The sequence below is a fragment of the Narcine bancroftii genome, chromosome 6, assembly GCF_036971445.1.
Source record: "Narcine bancroftii isolate sNarBan1 chromosome 6, sNarBan1.hap1, whole genome shotgun sequence".
Classification (NCBI taxonomy): Eukaryota; Metazoa; Chordata; class Chondrichthyes; order Torpediniformes; family Narcinidae; genus Narcine; species Narcine bancroftii.
This window is the reverse complement of record NC_091474.1, coordinates 172,369,695-172,390,087: the sequence shown is the minus strand read 5'-3', so window position 1 is coordinate 172,390,087 and position 20,393 is coordinate 172,369,695. Positions and strand designations below refer to the sequence as shown.

The 20,393-nt window shown below is 43.8% G+C and overlaps 1 long non-coding RNA gene across 1 annotated transcript in view; it reads left to right on the top strand.

The window, feature by feature from the left end:
- The first annotated feature begins 2,265 nt into the window (after window positions 1-2,265).
- Window positions 2,266-20,393, top strand: part of LOC138737659 (uncharacterized) — a 48,681-nt gene continuing 30,553 nt past the window's right edge. Inside the window, exons 1-2 of the long non-coding RNA XR_011341117.1 lie at window positions 2,266-2,412; window positions 8,959-9,078. This is a non-coding gene — a long non-coding RNA (uncharacterized lncRNA). The remainder of the gene's footprint in view (window positions 2,413-8,958; window positions 9,079-20,393) is intronic.

The following is a 20,393-nucleotide window of genomic DNA, read 5'->3' as shown; positions in this document are numbered from 1 at the left end:
GATGACATCTTCCATGCCAGATCATTAGAGATGTCCTCCTTCTTCAAACAAAGTGGTTTCCCCTCTAACACCATCAACTCTGCCTTTATCTGCATATCCTCCACTACCTGCACATCTGCCCTGGTCTGTGCCATCCCCATGGGCAACAAGAACAAGATTCCCCATGTCTTCACCTATCATCTCACCAGTCTCTGTGTCCAACACATCCTCCTCTGCCATTTCCGCCACCAACTATGTGATCCCACTACCAGACACATATTCCTGTCTTCTCTTCGCCTTCCATAGGGACCCCTCCCTCAGTGACACCCTTGTCCACTCCTCCCTCCCCAACTAATTACCACCTTGGCACCTACCCCTGACTGCAGGAGATGCTTCACTTGGACCCACAGATCCTCTCTCACCACCATTCAAGGCCCCAAACAATCCTTCCAAATTAAGCAACACTTACTTTTGAATCTGCAGGGTTATCTACTGCATCTGGTGCTCTCATTGTAGTCGTCTCTACATTGGAGAGACTGGATGGAGACGGGGAGATTGCTTTGTTGAGCACCTCACCTTCCCCCACCAAAATAGCACTGACCTTCCAGTGGCCACCCATTTTAATTCCCCACCCTTGCTGACATGTCCGTCCATGGTCTCATGCACTGCCAACTTGAGACCACCCACAAATTGGAGGAAGAACACCTTGTCTTCCGTCTGGTTACCCTCCAACTGAATGGCATTAACGTTGACTTCTCCAGTTTCCGCTGAAACCACGACCCACATCTTCTTCCCCCAACTCTTTCCTCTAGCTCTGCCCCCCTTCGCTTTCCTTTTCAGAGTCAAAATTAATTCTCACCTTTCCTCTTATCATATACTATTAACACCTTTTGTCTGTTGATTTATACTCCTCTCCCTCGTATTTTCCCCCTTTCTTTCCTCAGCCTTTAATTCAGTCACTTGTCCATTTTCACTTACACCTTCAGGAAGGGTTCAGGCCCAAAACATCAGTAATATACATTTATCTCCTATGGACACTGTGAGATCAGTTGAGTTCCTTCCTCCAGTATATCTGTGTTTTGATTACAAAGTACTTGTTTGGATGCAGGAGAAAGAATTTTGGTGCAATAAACTCATTTTCATTATCAATAGTACACAGAAGCCCTATGTCAGTGGTGAAAAGAGCATGGAAGCACACAAATTACTTGTCCCTTCACCATCTCCTGTACCATCTGTGCTCACCTATTGTTCTCATTAGCTGCCTCAGAATCCACAAAACCAGAGTGGAAACATGTATTCCTCAATCCAAGGGATGTCCTAAAAAGAGGCATCTGCTGATCCAAGAAATTCTCTGCAGAAGTTCATGGATTCAAAATACTGTCTGTGAGATGTATCACAAATTGCTCCATGGGCCTCAAATAAACTGCTGAAGATCTCCCTTGCAGTGCCTTTTCATATACATTTCTAGACATGGAAAAACATAAACTATTGTCTTATTTGACATGACCATGGGAAAGCTCAGTCCCACTTTCAGAGTATAAAACCTTCTCTAATGCAAGCCATATGGTTAGTTCAATATAACAAGTATTTGTAGATTCTAACCACATATACAGCAGATAATGGCATTTATTCTATTTCAAAGTCTACGTTGAACATGAAACATTCTTTGATGGATCGGTGAGAGTGTTCAAGTGTTGGATGAATACAAGGTTTTTATTCAAAGCTGTAACATATTCTTCAGTATGTTAAATTAATTCCTTGATCTTCTTCCCTCTTGTGGTGTAACCTAATCCAAATCTTTTGTGTGTTCTACATCTTTCCACAGACTCACACCAGCTATTATGTGTGGAATTTTGCCTTAGGGGTTTGTTGTGTCAATGCAAGTTTAAATGAAAATGAAGGTGACTGATTATTTGCATGAGAATGTGGTCTCCATGTTTGATTTGCTATTTATCTACGATCATGTTCATTAATCTTCGACTATTAAGGCCCTTTTATAGTGGGAAAACAGATATCCTTTGTCTTTAAATTGCTTCACATGCTTCCATAAAGGTCTGAAGGTGGATTGACTGATCGAACTCCCTCCCTCTTCCATCTGACCAGGGAGGTAGACTCAGAGGTAGAGTGAAGTCACTCCACCCCCTCTGTAAAAGGAATGCCTCTGAATGCAGTTCCAAAGGGGAGGGCTGATGACATCACAATGACGCTGTCAATCCGTGACCCCGAGTCCTAAGTCTGCTTGGACAGATCTCCACTAGTGCTCTTACCTGCTCTTTGGTCACCTTTTTCGCATATAGGCTGCTTTCCCTTCTCAGTGCACATGTTTGATGTCATGGTGCTTGCCCTACCTCACTCAGCTCCGGAAGCTGGCTCCCAACTCAGCTCTGCATAAAGGCACTGCGGGATCTGCATTATAGGTCATCACCTTAAAAGGTAAATTCACCCTATTCTTTTAACGAGCCGGCTATAATGCAGGGTTTCAGCATTAAAAGGGCTTCAGAAAAAAAATGTAAGATATTAAATGATAAAATTACTTCCTTGATTGAGATTCATTTGTTAAATACCTTGATAACACTGTGCATCTGGATGATGAAAGTTAAATAGATTATGGCCATCATTTATATCCTGGGATTAAGTTACTAATTTCTACCCAGTGATTCATATAACATTAAAATAAATTACATAATTAATGGAAAAGAGATTATGGTAATAGCACAGAAGTAAAATCAAAGGAAAAGCAGAAAAACATAGGGAAGGAAGGAAGAATGAAAAATCCCTACAGAAAGACCATAATTTCCAATATATGATCACAGAGTTCTACACCATGAAAACAGGGCCTTCTGCCCAACTTGTCCAAGCTATTAAAACTGGTCCCATTTGCCAATGTTCCACTCATGTCTTTCTAAATCTTTCCTATCCAAAAACCTGTCTAATTGTCCTTTGAATCTCACGATTATCTCTGCTTCTATCACTTCCTCTAGCACCTTGTTTCATCTACCCATCAGGTTCTGTTTAAAACTGATTCTTTTCACCCTTAAATCTATGGCCACTAGTTTGAAATTTCACTACTCTGAGAAAAAGGCAATGGTTATTTAATTTATCCATACCCTTCATGATTTTAATAAACCTCTCTCATGTCCCCCACTTAGCCTCTTATTCTCTAGTCTATCAGTGAATCTTATCTGCACCCTTTCCAGATTAACAATACATTTCCTATAGCTGGATGACCAAAGCAGCACACTACACCAGCATCTTAAACAGGTACATCATGATCTCCCAGCTCCTGTACTCAGTGTCCTGACTGATGAAGACAAATGAGTCAAATGTCTTCTTCACCACCTTGTCTCGCTGCAATGTCATTTTCATGGAACTATGCATCTGCACCTCCAGTCTCTTTGTTCTACAACACTTCCCTGGGTCCTACCATTCACTGTGTCAGTCCTACCTGGTTTAACCAAATGAAGTGCCACATCTCACATTTGTCCAAGTTAAATACCATCTGGAATTCTTCAGCTCAATTTCTCAATTCATCTAAATCCTGTAATAATCTTGACTTCCTCACACTCCACTACACCAGCATTTCTGGTGTCATCCATAAACTTACTAACCATGCTAACTACATTGGCGTCCAAGTCAGTAGTGGTCCCAGTACCAATCCTTGTGGGTTAGCCATGTGGGTTAGTTAAGTATAGTGTTAAGTTAATGTTTGATTCTATTTTCATGTTTAAAGTTGATTAAAAATAACTTTTGTTTTAAAAACCACTTGTCTTGGTGAATGTCTGTTGCTGCTGGGTTTTGGGTCCTTTGGGTACGTAACAGGAGAGACTGGACGCAGACTGGGAGGTAGCTTCACTGAGCACCTTCACTCAGTCCGCATCAATGACAGGGATCTCCCTGTAGCTAACCATTTAAATTGTGTCCAACTCCCACACTGACATGTCTGTCCATAGCCTCATGTACTGTCAAACCAAATTAGAGGATCAACACCTAATTGTCCACCTCAGCACTCTCCAACGGGATGGCATTAACATTGACTTCTCTGGTTCCTGCTAGCCTACCTACTCTTCCTCTCCATTCTCCATCACTCTGTCTTCTTTCCTTCAGCAAACCACCTCTTATCCTCTTCATTCACAGATCCATTCCCCTCCCTTTATTGCTGGTGTGCCCTCACCTATCCACCTATTTCTTCCTGCCTGTGGGACTGTTCTCCTCCCCCTGCTTCTCCCCCCTCCCCCTCCACTACTTTGTTTGGGTGCTTGTCTACCTTGGGTCCGTACCTTGATGAAGGACTAAAGCCTCAAGTGTCAGTTCTGTATCTTTATCTTTGCTATATAAAGTACACTGTTTGACGTGGTGAGTTTTTCCAGCTTCATGTTTTTACTTCAACCACCGTGTCTGCATACTTTACTGTTTTACTTCTGTCTTTGCATCAGGTCCTTGTACCAAATGTTGCATCACAAAATGCCCAGAATTTGCAGGTATGCCACACCTACAGAATAAATGCAGCTCTGAGTCTGCCTTCGATTGTAACTGGGGTAGCCTTTGTGGCTCCCATGCCTTTGTGACTTGAGGACATCGCTGTGAAGCCTCTTGCTGTGACCATCCATGGTGGGGAAGTTTTTATTGTTCTCTGTCACATCTCAAGTCAAATTGCCATGGCAGGGGTTCATCCTATGTAATCACCCCCTATATTAATTTTCTGTAAGGTTGTGTGGTGATACACCACTAGCCTACTGCAGGGGTGATCTCTGTACCTGCAGGAAGATCACCGGAGGACAGACCACACTTGGCTGGCTGTCAATCAGCTGACCTGAATACTTTTTACTCCACCTGCCCGGGATATAATTCTGAGCCGGTCCCTCCCAAGCCACTCACTCGGGAGCCACCATTAGAGACTTTTAACTGAATAAAGCCAGTTGTACAGTCTTTCTTGAGATTTGTGTCTGCTTACCGCTGCAGCAGTGCATCAGAATTTATTCCGTTAAAAATTTAGACCTGCTATGGAAAAGCTCCTAATCGTTGGGAGCCTAGAGATCGATCCTCACCACCCGGAAGCCCAAGCACGCTTTGAAATCTGGAGGCACGTGGTCGAGGCAGTCATCCAGACATACTCCGACGTGGTGAACACGGATCAGAAGAAACTCATGGTGCTCCGCATGAAGCTGGGCCACTGTGCCTTCCAGGTCCTCAAAGGCTGCACAGAGTATCCAGAAGCAATGGCTACCCTGGAGGCCATGTACAAACCCTCAACGAACAAAGTCTACACCAGATACCACCTGAGTATTCAGGCCCAGCAGCCAGATGAGACAGCTGAAGCCTACCTGGGAGCCCTGTGTGAGCTAGCTCATCCGTATCTGGCAGAGCCCAGGGTGAATGAAAAGGAAGTCAAGAGATTGGTCAGGGATGCCTGTATTTGAGGTCTGCGCTCGAGAGCTGCCCGCCAGAAGTTACTAGAAGACAATATCTACTCCCTGGCCCGAACTAAAGAGATAATCCGCTCCTTGGGGTCTGCCAAAGCCTTTGACTCCCGACTTCCCCAAGCCTCCGCATGGATGGCCCAGACATAAACCGTGACTCAGGGACTGCTGGTAGATGACATCAACATGGGTGCCGACCAGACCACCCTCCCGATGTACCCCAAGCCTGCGGATGCCACCGATCACCAGTCACCTCCATCGACGCATCCCACGCCTGCGAAGGATGCCACTGGCTGCCACTCACCTCAATTGTTGGGAAGCAGTGACTCAGACCCCGAGATGGTCCTAGCGGCCACAATACTAAAGAGAGACATCCCACAAGGCCTTGGGCGCTTCATGATGGACGTCGTTATTAACGGTCAAGTAACAATGGCAGCACCAAGAGCTTCATACACTTGAATGTGGCCCGAACTTTGAGAATTAAAATCTACCCTATGAGCTTTGCTATCACTTTCGCCACCCAGGACTGCTCCATAAAAACCTTCGGGTGCTGCTCCATTGATCTGACTGTGGGGGGTGGGGTGGTGAGTCATACAACGGATTCAGGCTCCTGGTCATGCCCAAACTCTGTGCCCTGATCCTCCTTGGCTTAGATTTCCAGTGCCATCTACAGAGCATCACCCTCGCTTTTGGTGGGCCCCTACGCCCGCTCACACTCCACAGCGTGCCATCCAACCAGCCCCAGCCCACCTGCGGCCTCTCCACACTGCACATCACCCCTCCCGCCCTCTTCTCCTACCTCACGCCAGACTGCAAACCGATAGCGGCCAGAGGCAGGTGCTATTGCGCAGCCAATAGAGAATTCATTAAAGTGGAGGTAAAGCAGCTCCTGGCAGAGAGCATCATAGAACCATGAAGAGCCCAAGTCCTGGTGGTCAGAGGGGATAGCAAACTGAGAATAGTCATAGACTATAGTCAGACCATTAACCGGTACACCCAGCTAGATGCCTACCTCTTACCCAGGATAGCCAACATGGTCAATAGATAGCCTGTTACAGGGTCTTCTCCACAATCGACTTGAAGTCAGCCTTTCAACAGCTCCCAATCCACGCATGTGACAAGCCCTACACCACCTTCGAGGCAGACGGGTGTCTCTTCTAGTTCTGCCGAGTTCTGTTCGGGGTCACTAATGGGGTCTCTGTCTTCCAGCGTGAAATGGACCACATGGTAGATTGGCAAAAGCTGAGAGTGACCTTCCCATATCTGGACAATGTCACTATCTGCAGCTACGACCAGCACGACCTGATCCAGAGCACATGTACCCATTAATGGAGCTACCCCTCCCACACATGCTCAAGGCCCTCCGCAGGTGCCTTGGCCTCTTTACTTACTACTTCCAGTGGGATCCCCGCTTCTCGGACTAGGTCTGCCCACTGGCCCAGGCCATCTCCTTTCCCCTCCCACCCAAGGTGCAGGCAGCTTTTACCCGCATTAGGCAGGACATTGCAGACACCACGATGTATGCAGTGGATGAGAACTCCCTGTTCCAGGTGGAGTGCGATGCCTCTGATGCGGCCCTTGCCACCACCCTCAACCAGGAGGGACGACCCGTCACCTTCTTCTCAAGAACCCTCCATGGTTCTGATCTCAGGCACTCCACCTTTGAAAGGGGGACCCAAGCAATCATGGAAGTGGTGTGCCACTGATGTCACTACCTGGAAGGCAGGAGATTCAACCTCTTCACTGAGCAGCATGCAGTGTCATTCATGTTCAGCACCACCCACAAAGGCAAGATCAAAAGCGACAACATCTTATGCTGGAGAGTCGAGCTAACAACGTTCAGCTACAGCATCCAGTACCGATTGGGGAAGTTCAATGACTTCCCTGACTCCCTATCCCAGACCTGCGCATCGGCCCAGGATGACCAGCTGCAGGCTCTCCAAAAATCCCTCTGCCACCCGGGCATTACACGCCTGTACTATTTCATCAAGTCCCGGAATCTCCCATACACCATTAAGGAAGTCCAGACTATGCCAGGTCTGTGCGGAATGCAAGCCTCGCTTCTTCCGTCCACCCCAGGCCCATGTCGTGAAGGCCACCCGGCCCTTCGAAAGCCTCAGTTTTAACTTCAAAGGCCCCTGCCTTCCACAAACTGGAACATCTACTCCTCGCAGTGATAGACGAGTACTCCCGTTCTCCCTTCGCCATCCCATGCCCAGACACCTTCATAGCCACCGTTATCAGGGCACTGACACAGATCTTCACTCTGTTCGGCGACCAGGGGTCCAGCCTCATGACTGAGTACCTGACAGCAAGGGGCATCGCATGACTAGTTACAACCAGAGGGGCAATGGGCAGGTAGAGCACGAAAACGGGGTGATCTGGAAGGCCGTCCTCCTGGCCCTTAAGTCAAAAGGCTGGTCCATGGACTACTGGCAGGATTCCCTCCCTGAGGCGCTCCACGCCATCAGGTCGCTCCTGTACACGGCTACCAGCAAGACCCCTCACAAACGCCTGCTTTAAATCCCCAGAAAATCAGCAACTGGAATCTCCCTCCCAGCATGGCTCACATCTCTGGGACTGGAGCTCCTGCATAAACACGCAAGGGCTCACAAGGTCGACCTCCTGATCGAGCAGGTGTTCCTCCTTCACGCTAACCACAACTACACCTATGTCAGGTACCCCAATGGCTGGGAGAACACTGTATCAACCAGGGATCTGGCCCCAGCAGGAGCACCTTCCTTGACACAGCAGCCTCCACCACCCCAGGACCATGTCAGCTCAATGTGTCTTCCCCATCTCGAACACTCATTGCACACTCACGCCGCAGAGGATGACCCTTCTCCCCCACCCCTCCAATGCCTCACATGCTTACTGATCCAGGCCGCCCCAGCCACCCCACCGCGCTGCACCACACCAACTGCCCCAGCACCCACCCTAGCCACCCTGGTGCCCGCCCTAGACTTCAGACACTCAGCACACCCTTGCCGACATTTGACCAGGAGCCAACCCTGTGACAGTCACAAAGACAGCCGCCGGACCATCTAAACCTGTGAATACACATACACCACCTAAGAATGTTGCTAAACCAACACCCCTGGACAATTTTAAAGAAGGCAGTGAATGTGGTGATAGCAGCAGTCGATCTCTGTATCTGCAGGAAGATCACCGGAGGACAGACCACACCTGGCCGGCTGTCAATCAGCCGACCCGAATAGACCTAACTCCACCCAGCCAGCTGTCAATCAACCGCCCGGGATATAATCCCGAGGCAGTCACTCGGGAGCCACCAGTGCAGCTACCACTGTAGCAGCAGTACATCACAGGCTGTTTTCTTTCAATAACCAAAACACACATCACAGCACTCAATTAATAAAGCTCTCTCAGTGAATACTTTGTAACTCTCCAAAATTTCTGAAAGAACTGGTTTAAAATGTCCCTTTAAAATTTCTGTAGTAATCTCACAAGTGACCACATCCAAGCTCTGTTGCACTGTTAAATTCACCAGTGTTTTGTATGCCTACTGTCCATAATCATGTTTCTTGTTGGTGTTTTCTCCTAGGATCCTGACAATATTGTTTATTCTCAGGAAGATCCTCACATATTCCGTGCAGTGAAAAAATATTCTGAGTCTTCTTGTATTTCTCAAGCATGTTAACATATCTGCCACATCTACTGCCAGGTATCATTTCCACTTTACCCACTCACCATTACTTCACATGTCATATTACCCTGCTAACTGCTCAGGAAGCAATATGGTAAACTTGCCACCAATGTTGTGCTCATTGTGTGACTTTCTCGATGAGAAGTCACAAGACACATTCTTTATTGAAGTAGTCAACTAAAAGTAGCAGTGGCTACAACAATCTATCAAAAGTGTTATACATAGTACAGGGTGTACTTGAAGTTACATACCCAGCTACAATATTGGATTTGCTTTGTTCTGACTTTCATGGGGTTAATGGAGAGTAAGTCACTAAAGCCCCTTTCACACTTGCATCCCAATAAATCGGATGCTCAGTGTCCCAGGATTGGATTGGGGGTTTTGGCTTTCACAGTAGACCACTCCTAAATGGGACACTGAACGCTTGCACACTTGCAAGGGTTTATCTCTGGCATTTGACTATTCTACCTTTAATAGGAAGTGCCTGCAATGTAATTGCCCATTTCACACTTGCCTGATCTCAACGCCGGCGTCTGTGGATGCCGGGGATTGTACTAAGGGTCAAGGCCAGCAATCCACGGTGTGAGATGACGTCATCTGGCAGATTTTTGCTTTCACACTTGCCACTTTAAAGGCCAATTGGCGTTTGATTCCTGGGATCACTGGCAAGTGTGAAAGGGGCTTAAGAGAGGGGCTTAAAAGAGGCATAGCAGCATAGGTATTATTGATCATGGGGATTCAGGATTTTAATGATCATTTACATTCCAACTGTCGTTGTTGTCTTCCTGAATAAATTCAGTCCCTACGGGAAGGAATGCTGAAAATGATGTTGTGGGCAGCAGCTCCAATACAATGAAGGACTGACAAGGAAAATTATACAGTACAACTCTGAGTACACAAAATGGTCAGAACGGGCCCATTTTTTAAAAACAGTCCAGTAGCAACAGCAAATCACCTGTAACAGTGTTTATACAACAATAAAGATCAAGATAAGGCTTTTTAAGCATTAAAATAAAAGTTTAATTCTCACCAAAAAAAAATGCTAGCCACTGAGGTCTCACTCCTGCCCAGGAGCACAAGGGTCCTGCCCTTGGCCGGGAGCTTGAGGTCAGCTGCTGCCACCGCCGGAAGCCTGACGGCCCTGGTCAGGGCGGCTCTGAAAAGAATTTGGATAAATGAGTATTTCAGATATTTTTGTTTATCCGAAATTTAAAAAATAAAAATAAAAAATAAAAAACAAAAAAATTAAAAATCGGATAATTGAGGATTTTGGAGAATCCAATTTCGGATAATCGGAGTTATACTGTACTTCCAGAGGAGGACTAAGAGTCAACCACACAAGTGGGATGGGTGCCTAAGTTGACAGCTTCCTCTGGACCTTCTTTGTGAAAGATAACTCTTTTTGTCACAAATCTGTCTTTAGCTTTTGAATTGTGGAATGGGTTTGATGAAGTGAGAAATTGAGAGCCAAGGTTTCACAGACAAATAGTTCTTGCAGCTAAATTAATTATGCACCGAGCCCAGGTTACCTTCAGTTCAGTGGTTCTAATGAAGTAATCGTGGTGCAACGTTGAGGGAAAATTATGACACTTCCACTTCATGGAGACAATCATTGCAGATGGTAATGTAATTTAATCCAAATGTGAATGACACTATTTGCCAGTAATAATAACTTTCAGCTTTACATTTAATAAATTGAACACAATGTACAATATGCAATATGACAGAATAATTAAACATGACATCAGGGGTGAGATTTGGTTAAAACATAAGCTGTTGCCAGTTTATCTAAAAACATTTTTTAAATTTAGACACTGCACAGTAACAGGCCATTTCGGCCCACGAGCCCATGCCGCCCAATTGACCTACACCCCTAGTACGTTTTTGACATCTTCAAGATTCCTTTAATATCATGTAATAGTACAGAACATGTAAAATTACATGAAATTGCCTTCTAGTCTAGTCAAGTTTAATATCTTCCAATTGCACATGTAAAATCTGATGCAACAGCATTCTCCGGTCCTTAATACAAAACATGCAGACACACAGCCAGACATAACACACATACAGACAAACAATACATATGGAGGGTAGGTGTTCATATATCTAAATAGATAAATATTGTTTCATAAATATGAGAGTCCTGAATGGTTAACGTGAGCTGTTTCTTTGGTTGTTCAGCAGTCTCACTGCTCATTGGGAAGAAGGTGGCTCTCAGCCTAGTCATACTGGTTCTGATACTCCTGTATCTCTTAATGGGAGTAGCTGAAAGATACTGTATGCAGCATGCTAGAGGTCATTAATGATTTTGTCCGCCCTCTTCCGACAACAATCCTGGTAGATCACATTGTTGGGGGGGAGGGGGAAGAGGGAGATCCCAGTGATCTTTTCTGCCACTCTTATGGTCGAGTGGATTTACCTCTGAACCATTTCTCTGCAGCAACCATACCACAATGTGACGCAGCTGGTCAGGATGCTTTTGATAGAGCTCCTTTGGAAGGTTGACATGATGGTAGTTAGAATCCTTGCCTGCTTTAGTCTTCTCAGAAAGTGCAGTCACTGTTGCGCCTTCCTGACATGTGAGGAAATGTTGTGTGTCCACAATAGGTAACTACTTAAGTTACCAAGGAACTTGGCATTGTCTACTTTCTCCACCACAAAGTTATTAATGTGTAATGGAGTATGGTTGATCCTGAAGTCCCTGATCATATCCTTCGTCTAGTTCATGTTGAGTTGTTTCTCTTGTACCATATCATGAGATTTTCCTCCTTTTCTCAATTGTGCAACTCATCATTGTTGCTGATAAAGCCAACTACTGTTGTGTCATTTGTAAACTAGATGACTCTGTTGGATCTGGCATTGCAGTCATGGGTCAGTAGTGGGAAAAATAAGGCAGGCAAAGAGTCACCATTAATATTGCACAGTGCTCCTTACAGAGTGAAAGAGAAGCAAAAGAAAGTCCCTTCAGAATCACTGAGTGTCCATGGATTTACCTCGAGCGCTCCCACAGCCTGTGCACTCACACAAACTCCTATTTGATTCAGCGGCAACCTGAGGTCCAGATCCAAACTTTCGACATGATCAGAAAGCCTTCAGTGGCCAAGGCACTTCTGGAGCCCTTCCTTCAAAAGGTATTAGATTCAATAAAAAGACATGAGGAATACCTCACCTATTAGAACTTCTCAAATTTGTACTGCATATAATTTCAAACATTTAAATTCACATTTAAAATATAAAGCACACAATACCTCTGCTCTGCTGATGCCTGTTGCAGCCTGGTGATGTTTTATGTTAGGGAGGAAGACAATGCTGTGTTCATACATTTATCATTAAGAATTATTCTGTCCTATATTTTAATAAATGTATATTCCCAGACACAAATTCCCAAAACAAATAGACAGAGAAATTGGCCAGTCAGCCCTTCATGCCAATTCTATCTATCAATGTTTCTGGTTCAACTTTAATCTTAGTGCAATTCTCTTGCACTAATCCCATATCACTTTATGCCCAAAATGTTTTAATGGTTGTCTTGGATCGACGCAATGATAGAACTTCCTTAGACTTCCTGAGTCACTGCTTTGTAAGTGAAGACATTTCTTATCATCTCTGCCCTGAATGGCTCACCCTTTATTTTGAGATTGGGATCCCTGGTTCTAGACACCCAAGTTAGGGTAAACATTACCCCTTCATTCAGTCTATCAACTCAACAGAAATTTTGTATGTTTCAATGAAATCTCTTCTAAACTCCTCATATAAGGCAAACCCATCCCCCCCCCCCCCCCACCGCACCCCCATATTCCAGGAAAATGCTGAACATTTATTGTACTCGAACTATTGCAAGTACATCCCTTCTTAAACTGGGGACCAGACCTGTACACAAAATTCCAGGTGGGGTCTCAGCAGCACTCAGTGGATTTGCTGTAAAATGTGCTTACTCTTGTACTCAATCCTCTTGAAATAGAGGCTGACACATACTTTGTCTCGCTCTCCCTGAATGTTCTATCAATGATTTATGTGGAACAACTCTTAGTCCCTCTAAACACCATGAGTAGCGTTCAATCTTCTACAATTTAAAAATTGATTTGCTTTTCTCTTTTTTTACATACTGGGTCAGTTCATTTCGTCTTCTTCTCCTTCTGTCATTTTAGGCGGTGGAGGTCCGCGGTAGGACTTCTCTGTTGTGTTCCATGTACGGTTCCCAAAGTTGTTCGAATACTGTGATGTTATTTCTTAAATTATGTTATTTTTTTCCAATGGAATACATTTATTCATTTCTATGTACCATTGCTGTATTCTCAGGCTATCTTCTGATTTCCAGGTTGACATTATACATTTTTTTGCTACAGCTAAGGCTATCATAGTAAATCTTTTTTGTGCTTCATCCAAATCGAGGCCAACGACTAGAATGTGAAATTTGCCCTATTTTTAGGTAGACTCCAAGCAAAATATAATTAATCAGTCATTAATTTAAACAATCACGTTTCTTTCTGAATTTTAACAATAGAAAAGATGGAGTTGATGGAAATTTGTGGAGTATACAATAGGGTAGGGTAGGATTAATGTTATAATGGGTGTTTGATGCTTTGTGTGGAGGATGAGCCAAAGGGGTCATCTTCATGCTGTATCTCTCCATGACAGGTTAAGAACAACAACAACATGAGCAATATGATCTTTCCTTTAATACTCCTCCATTCTGATTCAGTCTCTTGTTTAGACCAAGTGGCTTCAAGATTCAACTTACTGTCATTGTAATAAAACAGTATCACATTACATGAAATTGCTTTTGCCTGCTCCAAGGCAGTTTCACCATCAGCAGAAATTGCCTGAAGTGCCTCCTTACAGTCTGAGAAAGAGAAGCAAAAGAGAGTTCCCTTCCCCCCCACCACCACCGAGTCACCGAGAGCCCATAGATTGACCTCCAGCACTTCAGCAGCCACACAGAGTTCAGTCCAAACCATTGGCAAGCCGAGCTCCAGATCCGAACCTCCAACACAGTCAGGAACCCTTCAGCACCTTTGCCTTTCGCACTCCCCCTCAAATCCCAGTTCCACTACCTGGTACTCCTACAGCCAGTTTCGAGCCAGTCTCCAGCAGTCCACAGCCTGGCACAAGTCTCCTGACAGCAGTCTCCAGCAGCCCACAGTCTCCATGGGATCCTCGCCTTTAGTCACCAGCAACCCCCAGCATGCATTGGTCTTTCAGCCGCAGAGTCCCCCTTAATGGTCCACTGCCATAGTCGTCTCATGCTTCTCTTTCTCAGATGGGGGATGGTCTCCCTATTTCCTGGTCCCCTGTGCCAGTCCTCTGTTCTCTGTTGGAGTCTGCAACCCCTCGTGGCTGCTGCCAGTCAGAGGCGCTACCATCTTGGGCGCAGACCCCATGGTCACAGCTTCCCAACTCCACTAGAAGCTATACTTCTATCAGACTGGCCACTAGGACCCCCTCAGGTTACCCAACAATTAATTAACATTTATTGTCTGCAGGTGGATCTCACAAAAGTAATTTAAGTCCAAGAATAGACAGTGATGGTAATAAGGGTCAACCAGTGAGGAAGCAGAGGTGAATTAGCTAGTGAATTTCAGTCCTTCTGGAGCACTGAGAGATCACAGAAGCAACTCTTTGATGAGATTGTATCTATTCCAAATAAATATTGCTTGGACATAGTATAGAAATGTTGACAAGGAGAAAGTATAAAATTCAATACAAGATGCAGGAACAGACAGATGTGCGTGTACATAGACCTTTGCAGGGCAGATTAAGGGAATGCTGAATGATTGGCATCCTGTGAATCATGTCATGTACAAAAGCAAGGACATCATGTTGAACCTTTGTAATGCACCAGCTTTAGCTGCGTCAAAGTTCAATTATTGTATATTGTTCTGGATAGCAAGCTTTAGGAAGAAGGCCCCTGCAGGGACATAAAAAAATGTTAGAAGGTTTGCAGGGATGGAATGTTTCAGTTATTAAATGGACTGGAGAAACTGTGGTTGTTCTTTGAATAGCAAAGGTTATTTCAGGCATAGGTTGGGTACCAACTGTTTCTTTAGCAGATATAACAAGTAACAGAAGAGAGCAAATGTAATTGATGAAAATTCCAAGAGTGTCACGATGGAACCTTTTACATACAGCTATCATCTGGAACACATTGTCTGAAATTGTGATGGATTTAAAAATAATGATCTGGAAAAATACCCCAAAATAAGGAATTTAAAATAGTTTTTCGATTAAAGATTACAGAATACATGAATAAGGAGTGACAGAATAGAAATTACTGAATCACTTTGCAAAGTGTTGGTGGATTCAATGAGTCAAATGCACCCCCTTTGTGCTGCTACAATCCTATGGTTCGTTAATTATGGAGAAGGAATCACTGAAGGCTGTGGAGTTTCACTGTTTCTGCTTCAATAGCTTTTATCAAATCTTACCTCTAAGAAATTCTTCAATGTGGTAATAAAATGTGATGATTTAATTGACAAACAGAAGATACATTGATCATACTGCACAAATTGGTAAAGGTACAACTAGTTTAAAAAGCATATAATGAAGTAAGTTTTACCATTAAATTTTCAACACTGTTAGCTGATGGAAAAAAAAACAAAGAATTTTGAATTCCCTATACATGATTTAGTAAAAATGGAACAACACCAAATTGCAAAATAGCTGACATGACTGAACTCAATAATTTATACCCTAACTCCTTATTAATTTTACATAAGAGATATACAACTTCATTATTTAGGAGGACTGCAGTGAGCAAGGTTCACTGGTGGTCACATGCATGTTTACTAGCTTCAGAGAGAAATGAAGCATAAGCAAAGCAACATTTCTTCTTATTTATCTCATGCCTACAATACACCCTTAACGAGAAGTGATCCAAAACTGGAAACTTGTAACTCTGGTTCTTCTCTGCAAATCACTGATAACCAGAAACAAGTTGCATAAGAAGTCACTGCCTTTTTAACTTAACAAGTGGTAAATCACATAAATAAATCATAACATTGCCCCAGAAGATGAAAGTCTGCAAGAGTAGACTTCAGGATGAATATCTATCTTCACATTTGACAGCAGCTCAACAGAAAAAGGAATGCAATAAAATGCATAATTGAAGATTTCTTTGGTTAATGCAAGTTGCTATCAAGAATGACATTTTATTGCCCATCTCTAGTTTTCTTAAGGGAGATGTTAATGAGTCACACGGAACATATCTGGACAAAAGAAAGAAAAATGACTGCAGCAATCTGAATTGATCCTCCTGAGTTAGGATTTCCTTGCAGTGGATGCAGATTCTTTCATCATCTGATCCTAGGAGCAGCTGCACCTCATGTATCTCAATCTAAGTTAATGAGAATACATGAGAAATCTGAAATCTAAGCCCTTTGATGCAGTGCCACCAGAACTACACATGCAAAATCAATACCAGCATGATCAAGTCTGGATCCCACCCACTGCCTCAGTTGCTTCAAACACAGCTCAAAATGTTTGAGACTCATCATTCACTAAGCAGCAGACCTTTTCAGTCAGGCATTGAACCCAAAGCATTGATTATGTATCTTTACCTTTGCTACATAAAGTACACGGTCTGAACCGCTGAGCTTCTCCAGCATTTTGTGTTTCGACCACGGAGTCTACAAATTTTTGTGATTTACATCATGCCTAACGTTCCTTACTGCATATATAGGTGCCTATTGAGTGTTTCAGAAAATACAAGTACGAAAATACTTAAATATGGAATTTAGGATGACACAATCTCTTTTTTTTCTTTTGTATTCTTTTATTGTTTATTTATTTTACCTCTTTCTCTATGTTATAGAGGGTGGGGAGGGTGGGGGGGGGCAGGAGAAAATGTCACTGTGTATATTTTAATGATGAATGTATAGATTGTTATTGAAGTAGTTCACAGTGAAGTATTAAATAAAAAAATCTAAGATTTCCAATATTTTTCTGAAAATCAATTACACGGAGCTTCTGGCAGTAATGATCATCCTTGCACAAAATGCATACATTAAAATATAATGAGTACAGTACAGAGATATAATTAAATTGTAGTTAATAGTTTAAAAGAAGCAAATCAAATAGAAAAACTGCTTCAATGATACAACACATGCTAGGAGGTTTCAATTGTATTCACTTGCATCCAGTAGTAACCAATGCTTTGGGCTCAATGCCTGACTGGAAAGGTCTGCTGTTTAGTGAATGAGTGTCAAACATTTTTAGCTGTTTTTGAAGCAACTGAGGCAGTGGGTGGGACACAGACTTGATCATGATGGTATTGATTTTGCATGTGTAGTTCTGGTGGCACTGCATCAAAGAGCTTAGATTTCAGATTTCTCATGTATTCTCATTAACTAAGACTGAGATACATGAGGTGCAGCTGCTCCTAGGATCAGAAGAGTCTGCCTACAAATATATCAGGGTTGCTGGCAGTCTACAAAAGGGTCATTCCACCTCATTGATGACTACATTGGTGCTGCAGCTTGCACCAATAATGAGCTCATCAAGTTTCTCAAATCTTTTGCCAACATTAACCTCAAATACACTTGGGCAACTTTCTCTCCTTCTTGATCTCTGTGTCTTGATTCAGAAGACAAATTATCTACATAAATTTCTTATAAACCTATCAACTCCCACAGTTACCTCAACACACCTCTTCCTACCCCATTTCCTCTAAGGATTATGTTCCTTTCTCTCAGTTCATCTATCTCTGCTGCATCTGCTGCCAGGCTGAGGCCTTCCATTCCAGGACATCCAAGTTGTCTTGGATGACAATTAATGGCTACTGCCATTAATTCAGTCATCTCCTTCATTTCCCACACATCTGTCCTGCCTTCCTCCATCCCAAAACACATTAAGGACAGGATTACCCTAAACCTCACCTACCACTCACCAGCCCCTGCATCCAACATATTATTCTCCATAATTTCTGTCACCTCCAATGGGATCCCACCACCAGCTTCATCTTCCCTGCTCCTCCCCTCTCCGCTTTCCATAGGGATTGCTCTCTCTGCATCTCCCTCGTCCACTCATCCTTCCTACTAATTGTCTGCCTGGTACCACCCCTGACACCTCAAGAGGTGCTGCACTTGCATCCACACCTTCTCCTTCACAAACAGTCCTTCCAAATGAAGCAACACTTCCCTTGTGAATCTGTATGGGGAATTTACTGTATCTGATACTCCTGATGGGGGGGGGGGGGGGGGTCCCTCTATATCGGAGAGATTGTTCCTGATTGGGAAATCATTTCATTGAGCATCTTTACTCTATCTGTTGCAATAGCAACGATCTCCCAGTGGCCAACCACTTTAAATCTATTCAACATTGCGACACTGACACATCTGTCCATATCCTCAGGTACTGTCAAATCGAGGCCACCTGCAAATTGGAGATACAACATCTTATTTTGTCTCAGCAGTCTCTAATCAGATGGCATCAATGTTAACTTCTCCAGTTTCCATTAACCCCCTACCTGGTCTCTTCACTCCAACACCCCTTCACCTTGGACATAACCTCTTCTCACTGTTACCATTGGGAAGGAAGTACAGAAGAGTGAGGTCAGCACCTCTATCTTCGAGAACAGTTAAAAAAAAAAATCCAATAGCTATCAGGCTCTTGAGCCTCCCCTTATTTCCCTAACCATGAACTCTCCAGGACCACCAAAAATACCTGTCTGCACTATGTGCCATATAAAAGGTGCTGGAGAAACTCAGGCCATGCAGTATCTATAGGAAGTGAAGGGCAGCCAACATTTCAGGTTGAGCCCTTCATCAATTAAAATTTAATTCCTATGCACACTGTGTGACCTGCTGAGATTCTTCAGCATTTTTGACTATTGCACTGCAATCCCGGCATATGCTGGCTTTCCAGTTTAACTCCTGTCTGCACAATGCACTGCTTTAGTTCCTTTGGCTGGAGAATGATGCCACCTTTTCTGATATGGAAATAACCCATGGAAGCCTGTATTCTCTACCTTCATTTTATTGTTAATGCTTCATGGAAGCCCAACAAACATGTTCATTGTTCATGTGACAGATATCAGAATCCACAATTATTATCTGAACTTGTTTGCTACTTCGAACAATAGAAGCATAGAATATTACAGCACAGAAACAGGCCCTTCAGCCATTAAAGCCTGAACTGAACTATTATCCTGCCTAGTCCCACTGAACCTGCACCCAGTCTATAGCCCTCCATACCCTTCCTATCCATGTTCCTGTCAAAATTTTTGTTGCATGTTAAAATTGAGTCCACATTCACCACTTTAACTGGCAGCTCATTGCACACCCCCACTACACTCTGTGTGAAAAAGATTCCCCTAATGCTCCCTTTGAACATTTCCCCTTTCACCATTAACCCATGTCCTTTGGTTTATATATCACTTAACCTCAGTGGAAAAAGCCTACTTGTATTTACTCTGCTCTAGCCCTCATAGTTTTGTGTACCGCTATGAAATCTCCCCTCATTCTTCTACGTTTCAGGGAATAAAGTCCTAACCTGTTTAACCTTTCCCTGAAACAGTTCCTCAAGTCCTGGCAGACATCTTAGTTGTGGTGGCATGTTAGCTAGAATCAAACACACACAAGGTAAAGACTGTACAACAGGCTTTAATCCACAAAGACTTCCACAGAGCCAGGCTGGCTTTAGCTGCAGTAACTCTGAGTGAGGCTTTGGGAGGCCGGCGCAGGCTTATATCGCAGAGGGTGATTGACACCTGACCGGGTAGGGCTTGATCCCTTCAGGCCAACTGATTGACAGCTGGCCAGGTGTTGTCCTGTCCCCTTACACTCCTGCAGGTACAGAGGTTTCCCCCTGCAGTAGGCCAGTGGTACACTCCTGCAGGTTCAGGTGTTTCCCCCTGCAGTAGGCCGGCAGTGTACCACCACATTAGTAAATTCTTCTCTGCACTCTTTCAATCTTATTGATATCTTTCCTGTAGTTAGCTGACCAAAACTGCACACAATACTCCAAATATGGCCTCACTAATGTCTTATACAACTTTACCTTAGCCTCTCAACTCCTATATGCAATACTTTAATTTATGAAGGCCAAAAGCTCTCTTTACGACCCTATCTACCAGTAATGCCATTTTCAGGGATCCCTCTGCCCCACCTAACCCTAATGCATTTGTTCTTCCTAAATGCAACATCTCACACTTATCTGCATTAAATTCCATCTGCAATTTTGCATCGCATTTTCCCAACTGCTCCAGATTCCTCTACAAACTCTGAAAACTTTCTCGCTGTCCACTATACCTCCAATCTTTGCATCATCTGCAAGATAATACTTGCTGCAAGAAACCACCAGCTTCCTTGTGCTTGGCACAAGAGACCAGTACAAGG